Source organism: Aquarana catesbeiana, linkage group LG05 (genome assembly GCF_042186555.1).
Source record: "Aquarana catesbeiana isolate 2022-GZ linkage group LG05, ASM4218655v1, whole genome shotgun sequence".
Classification (NCBI taxonomy): domain Eukaryota; kingdom Metazoa; phylum Chordata; class Amphibia; order Anura; family Ranidae; genus Aquarana; species Aquarana catesbeiana.
The window spans coordinates 225119397-225127145 of NC_133328.1; the positions used below are offsets into that span (position 1 = coordinate 225119397).

General features: G+C 42.5%; 1 pseudogene; it reads right to left on the minus strand.

Annotated features, from left to right (window-relative positions):
• Positions 1-4813: 4813 nt before the first annotated feature.
• LOC141145856 (peroxiredoxin-like) lies at positions 4814-5790 on the minus strand (annotated as a pseudogene).
• Positions 5791-7749: the final 1959 nt, after the last annotated feature.

Consider the following 7749-nt stretch of genomic DNA (forward strand, 5'->3'; position numbering starts at 1 on the left):
TGAGATCATTCAGTGATACGCATCATGTTATTGTTTGCTTACTGTTTTCTGTACTATATTTATGTTTTTGTTCTTTTTTTATAGAGCCATATTTGTTTTCTGTCATATTCTATTCCCCTGATGAAGCCAATGCCTTGGCGAAACTAGTAGGGAAGAATTGACCTGCTGTTATACTTACCATCACTCTTCTTTGGTCAACAGAATATTGTAAAGTGATCCCTTTTATATGTGCTTCAACAAAATGTACTAATGTTTTTAAGTCTTTGTAATAAAATGTGTTCTTTCTATATAACTTTTGTATTGAGTTGTTGCTGGCACCGCAATAATCCCTTTTCCTCTGCTCCCCATTATACTTAAACTCTTGGGTAGAGGTGCCTTATCCACTAGGACATACTAGCTACTATCTTTGTTGTCTTCTACGATTTAGGTGTTTCAATACACCACCATTCGTGGCAGTTTGTCCCTTTAGATAAAAATAATCATTATATTTGTAAATCCTTTTTTCTTGTTCTTTTCTTAAAATCTTTTGAAAATTTTGAGTTCATTGAATTATTATCTTTGCTAATTGTTTACTTGTACTTAGACGGATACTGATCGGGCCGCCCCTCCTTTTTTTTCTGTGTGTTTTTGAGCAGTGAACATTATGGCAGACTTTTGTGGTGAGGCCTGGGAGGGCCTTATGACAAAGATTCGATCATCTCAAACGGAGGCCAACATCTCTGATGCTGACCTTGACTGGGCTTTCATGAGATTGCAGCGTCTTCTGGAAAAGAAAGTGCAAATTTATTAGCATAAGTCATACATTGAAAAATATTCGCAAAATTCCATTGTTCCCTGGGGTTTGAGGATTCCAATATTCCCAAACGTCAGGAAAGTCAATGATTCTCTCAAACAGTCCTGGGAGCAAAATTTTCAAATGTGCTCCTTTCAAATGATTTCTATTTTTTGTAAACAATACAAGTCTGAGTTCAATCAGCTTGATCTCCAGATAAATAATTGGTATCAGGAGCATGTTCTAGGTGTGGCTTCCACTAGGTTCACCAAGCGAGAAAAAGATCTGCGGGTGCATCTAGAGGAATATACTGTACGTTGAGCGTTATAAACACCAAGGAGGGCAAGTTCCTTCAGGACAAATTTGCCCATGAAAATGGTATGCCTATAAGTGGAACCAAACCGCTTTCAATAAACCCTTTTCTAAACCATTTAACTCTGATGGACCTAAACCAGATAATGATGTAAACCAGATAATGATGTACCTAACGCTATTTCTGTTTCTTTCTCACCCAGTTCCTCTACTACCTACCGGGACCTCTCTCAGGATAGGATACCCGAAAAAAGAAAGGGGGATCGCACCACTACTTCCACAGATTCACTTCACCACACCTTTGGATCTACTCTCACCCGTCATCCCTCGGTGCTTCGTACTCACCTCACTAAAGCGCAATCGTCTACCCCTTTTCCTTCCTCTGGTAGACCTTCTTCTACACCGTCTGTGTCTAGTTCACACTCACATCCTACACCTGGTGTTCTTTATCCTCTTCTATGACTTGTCCGGTCAGCAAACCAACTTTATCATCACTATTTCCCACTAGCACTCTATTGATCCCAAACTTGCACCTATTTTTTTAGGGAAGACCTCGGACTTGGCACTGAACTCAACACAGTCTCTGCCAATCAGGGAACCTTAGGATTAGAAGGTATAAACCACTCCTCGGTATCTATGACCGAGCAACAGGTTTATGTGCTTAAACTTGGTCTTACCTTTTGTCCATCTACTGACCTTGACAGATTGCAATTGATTGAGGACATACACTTGTTCGCTAGACGTTTGATGTTCAAATTTATTTATGACAAACCCTCTTCAATAGAACTTCCGGATTCCCCCCTTTGGAACTTTCTGATACCGAACTTCAGGCCATGGATGACCTTATGTGCTTTGGGAGGAGGGACACACTGGTGATGAGGAACCGCCCAATATTGCTTTGTCCAGTGTCGTCATCCCCGGTGTGTCCTTTCCCCCTCCTTTTTCGTTCAGACCCAAGTCTCTGGCTTTCCCTGTACTTGAGGCAAATCCCAATATCTGGGCCTTTGTCCAACAATTCACTCTTGAGATTAAAAACAAGGACTTGGAAGATCTACATACACATAATCTTTCCTTTGAACACGGGAAAGCTCTCAGGGATCTTCGACGTAACCCACATTTGGTCATTAAGCCATCCGACAAAGGCGGCAATGTCGTTGTCATGGATGTCCCGCCATATGAACGCATGTGCCTCGACATCCTTGGCAATAGACAATGGTACCGGCCTATTTCCAAAACTTTAATTGAAAATTTTACCCACGAATATTACAATCTAATATTCAAGGCCTATCAATTGGGCACAATTGATTTGAGCACCTGGAATTACTTAAGTGTAAAAAACCCTAAGATACCCACATTTTATTCTCGTCCCAAGGTGCATAAGTCACTGCAACACCTTCCCGGATGACCTATTGTTTCAGGTTGCCAGAGTTTAACCAAAATGCCAGTGCTTTGGTAGACAAGTATCTAAACCCGCATGTGACTTCGCTTTTTTCTTATGTCCAGGACACAATTGACCTGCTCCGAAATATAGATGTATAGAATACAGATTCCCCCAATACATGGTTGGTAGCTTTAGATGTGGAAAGTCTCTAAAATTCCATCCCACAGTCTAAGGGAATAGAGGTTATTGACAATCAGTTGAAGGAACGTGGACCGTCGCCCACAGCGTATAACCAGTTTGTTCTACAGTTGTTGGAGTTCATCCTAACTAGAAATGTATTTATGTTTGGTTCCTTCCACTTCCTCCAGGTGCAGGGGGTGGCTATGGGGACCAAATTTGCCCCCTCCTATGCCAACCTGTACCTGGGGGACCTGAGGGACCTTTTTGCCAATGACTCTTTATCTGAACTACTTCAGCATGTCATCGCCTGGTATAGGTATATTGATGATATTCTTATTCTATGGTCTGGTAATTGGGGTGAACTCTCATGGCTGATGGACCTACAGGCCATCAATGCTTATAACCTCAGTTTTATGATGGAATGCAGTCAGTGCAAGATTAATCTTTTGGATTTACAAGTTAATGTTGACAATGATGGGATCTTACATTCCTCTTTGTACCGTAAACCCTCTGCTGGCAACACAATACTCCACGCCACTAGTGCACATCCCCAGCCTCTATTGGACAAAATCTCCTATAGTCAGTTTCTACGACTTAGGAGAAACTGCACTCTAGATGTAGATTTTCATCTTGCAGCTATTCACCTATATGACAGACTCCATCAAAGAGGATATAGCCGATCCCTACTCAAAAGGACATTTAATAGAGTAGTCAAACTCAACAGACGTGATCTTATTCATTCCAAAAAATCTCCTAGATCCGACCAATTGGTTTGGATCATTACTAAGGTTTAAAAACAGCATATTCAGATGAGAGGTAGTTTTAAGAAGTTTCGGCCCTTGCTTACTGCAGATGATACTATAAAAAATATATAAAACCCTATCCCGAGATTACTTACAGATGTGCTCCCTCTATGAGGGACCGTCTGGTTACCAGCCACCACATGCGTAGAAATCCAGCGATCTCTTCAACCACTGGTACCTTCCCATGTGGACGCTGTGATATCTGCCCTTTCATCATCAATTCTAGAGACATCATTCTCCCAAATGGTCAGATCCATACCGTCAAAAATAGGGTCATATGCAAAACAGTAAGAGTGGTTTATTTAGCCACTTGCGCATGCAGATATTTTTACGTCGGTAAGACAAAACGCCTGTTTTTCAAGCACATCAAAGATCATATCATGCCACTATATAAACGATTAACCGCTACTGCCCTTAATAGACACATTGCAAGTCAACATGACTATGATCCCAACATTGTTGTTCACCGCATTGGAGCATGTATCTTTATATGCTCGAGGTGGTGATTAGGGATCAGCTTCGAGTTTGAGTTGAACCCATGTTCGACTCGAACATCGCATGTTCGACCATTCATCAAATTTTGAACGTTATGGGCCGTTCATGCCAAATTCGAGTGGCGTGTCACGGCCCATAATTTACTATGGCCGTGCTTGCTTTGCCAATCACAGCGCCGTCTGTACAGAGAGCCATAATTGGCCAAAGCCAGGGTGGCTTTGGCCAATTATGGCTCAGGGGGTTTAATACACGCCCCACACTATATAAGGCTGCTTCCGTGGCTGCCTTGTGTAGTGTGTTGCGGCAGCGGCGGAGAGATAGACAGAGCGACGGTGTCATTTGATTTACGTTAGATAGAGTAGGCAGGCGAGTCAGTTAGCTGCACTTACAGTGTATTGTGTATAATTATGCATCCTAGGTGTTATATATATATATATATATATATATATATATATATACAATGTATTCAGTTTAGATAGATCCGTTCCTGTTATTCTCTTCCTACTGACAGGCAGGCAGGTGTTTTTACAGTATTTACAGCTACCTGAAGAAAATTGCTGGTGTTCTTCTGATCCTATTAGTCCTATTAGCTACAGTATTTACAGTTAGTGTAGTGTGTCCTAAAGCTACCTGAAGAAAATTGGTGGTGTTCTTCTGATCCTATTAGTACTGCAGGCAGCTGCAATATTTACAGTTAATGTAGTGCATCCTCTGCACAGTGTGCACCTAAAGCTACCTGAAAAAAATTGGTGGTGTTCTTCTGATCCTATTAGTACCACAGGCATCTGCAGTATTTGCAGTTAGTGTAGTGCGTCCTCTGCACAGTGTGCACCTAAAGCTACCTGAAGAAAATTGGTGGTGTTCTCCTTTTTTTTTTTTTTTTTTCCTAGTGGAGAGATCTTTATTGTACACCGTTCGAGAGTTCAAGAATGCAACAATTTTCTTGCTGACATTTTACATTGGAGATTCTGATCTCACATTGAAATTTCATCGGCTTTTACAAAAATATACAAAATCATAAAAGACAAAAATAGGGAATGTTACAGCACAGACACCTCTCCATCCCATCCACACTGCCGAGATCTTCTGTAACACGTTCTACTAAAAATACTTTATTATTTTCTATACAAACAAGGTGGCCAGGCCCAGCTATGGGGGGCAGCACTTCCTATACAGCGAGGGGGGGGCGCCGGCCCAGCTACGAGGGGCAGCACTTTCTGACATTACTTTTGTTTGGAGAAGAATTCTTTGCTTTGCTTGACGTCGGGTTTGATGGTGTCACTTCCGGGCTTCCATCCTGCCGGGCAGACTTCTCCATACTTGTCAGTGTGTTGGAAAGCTTGCACCAGCCGCAGGGTTTCATCTACCGACAGGCAGGTCGTTAATGGTGATCTGACGCAGGATCCCCTTTTCATCTATGATGAAGAGTCCCCGGAATGAGATTCCTTCATCATTGAGGACACCGAAATCTTTGGAGATTGTCCGGCACATGTCCAAGACCAGGGGGATCTTCATGGGGCCCAAACCGCCATCCTTCCTGGATTGGTTGGTCCAGGCCAGGTGGCAGAAGTGAGAATCCACCGAGGCCGCGATGACTTCCGTGTTCAACTTCTTGAATTCCTCCGCTCTGTCACTGAAGGCGATGATCTCCGTGGGGCAGACAAAGGTGAAATCCAGGGGATAGAAGAAGAAAACAACGTACTTTCCTCTGTAGTCTGAAAGTTTAAGATCTTTGAACTGTCCATCGGGCATCACGGCCTTGGCGGTAAAGTCCGGAACGAGCTTTCCGATATGTGCGTTTCCAGCAGACATGGTGCGTCAGTCGGTGTAGACATGTATGACTGTCCTGGATTATAGCATTCAAAAAAGATCGACAGGTTTCGCCAAAATCGCTTCTTCAGGAGCTCGATAAATATTCTCTGGCCTTCAGTCTTGCACAGGTGTACCAGCCCCTCCCCCTTCAGTCTTGCACAGGTGTAGCGGCTCCTCCCCCTTCAGTCTTGCACAAGTGTACCGGCCCCTTCAGTCTAGGTTGGTTGGTCAATTGGTGGTGTTCTTCTGATCCTATTAGTACCGCAGGCAGCTGCAGTATTTACAGTTAGTGTAGTGCGCCCTCTGCACAGTGTGCACCTAAAGCTACATGAAGAAGATTGGTGGTGTTCTTCTGATCCAATTAATACTGCAGGCAGCTGCAGTATTTACAGTTAATGTAGTGCGTTCTCTGCACAGTGTGCACCTAAAGCTACCTAAAGAAAATTGGTGGTGTTCTTCTGATCCTATTAGTACCGCAGGCAGCTGCAGTATTTACGGTTAGTGTACTGCGTCCTCTGCACAGTGTGCACCTAAAGCTACCTGAAGACAATTGCTGTTGTTCTGATCCTATTAATACCACAGGCAGGCAGCTACAGTATTTACAGTTAGTGTAATGTGTCCTCTGCACAGTGTGCACCTAAAGCTACCTGAAGAAAATTGGTGGTGTTCTTCTGATCCTATTAGTACCACAGGCAGGCAGCTGCAGTATTTACAGTTAGTGTACTGTGTCCTCTGCACAGTGTGCACCTAAAGCTACCTGAAGACAATTGCTGTTGTTCTGATCCTATTAATACCACAGGCAGGTATCTACAGTATTTACAGTTAGTGTACTGTGTCCTCTGCACAGTGTGCACCTAAAGCTACCTGAAGAAAATTAGTGGTTTTCTTCTGATCCTATTAGTACCGCAGGCAGCTGCAGTATTTATAGTTAGTGTACTGCGTCCTCTGCACAGTGTGCACCTAAAGCTACCTGAAGAAAATTGGTGGTGTTCTTCTGATCCTATTAGTACCACAGGCAGGCAGCTGCAGTATTTACAGTTAGTGTACTGCATCCTCTGCACAGTGTGCACCTAAAGCTACCTGAAGACAATTGCTGTTGTTCTGATCCTATTAATACCACAGGCAGGCAGCTACAGTATTTACAGTTAGTGTACTTATTCCTCTGCACAGTGTGCACCTAAAGCTACCTGAAGAAAATTGGTGGTGTTCTTCTGATCCTATTAGTACCACAGGCAGGCAGCTGCAGTATTTACAGTTAGTGTACTGTGTCCTCTGCACAGTGTGCACCTAAGGCCTCACGCACACAGGCTGTTAAAATAACTTTATGAAAACGCCAGTATCTTTGCAGTGATTTTTTTAAACTTTTTTCAGCTTTTTTCAGCATTTTTGCAATAGCGTTTTTGAGCGTTTTTGAGCGTTTTTCCGCATTAGCGTTTTTTAGCGTTTTTTTTTCTTCAAATTTTTTCTTTCTTTTTTTCGATTGGATCAAAAACGTTAAAAAACCTTGGTGAATGACGTTTTTGAGCGTTTTTGAGCGTTTTTCAGCGTTAGAGCGTTTTTACAGCTGAAAAACGTCTCTCAGAACCCACTGGTCCTGGGGTTTTTTTACAGCTTAAAAACGCCTATGCCACTTGCAGCTCAAAAATGCCTAGGTGGGCATGAAGCCATAGACTAACATAGACAGGCCTTTTTAAGCTGCAAAAAAAGCTAAAAAAAGCAGCTGTAAAAACATCCGTGTGCATGAGGACTTAAGCTACCTGAAGACAATTGCTATTGTTCTGATCCTATTAATACCACAGGCAGGCAGCTACAGTATTTACAGTTAGTGTACTGTGTCCTCTGCACAGTGTGCACCTAAAGCTACCTGAAGACAATTGCTGGTGTTCTCATACAAATAATACTACAGGCAGGCAGTTGATTCTGCTAGCTGCAGTATTAATATATGTATATATATATATATATATATATATATATATATATATATATATATGTAC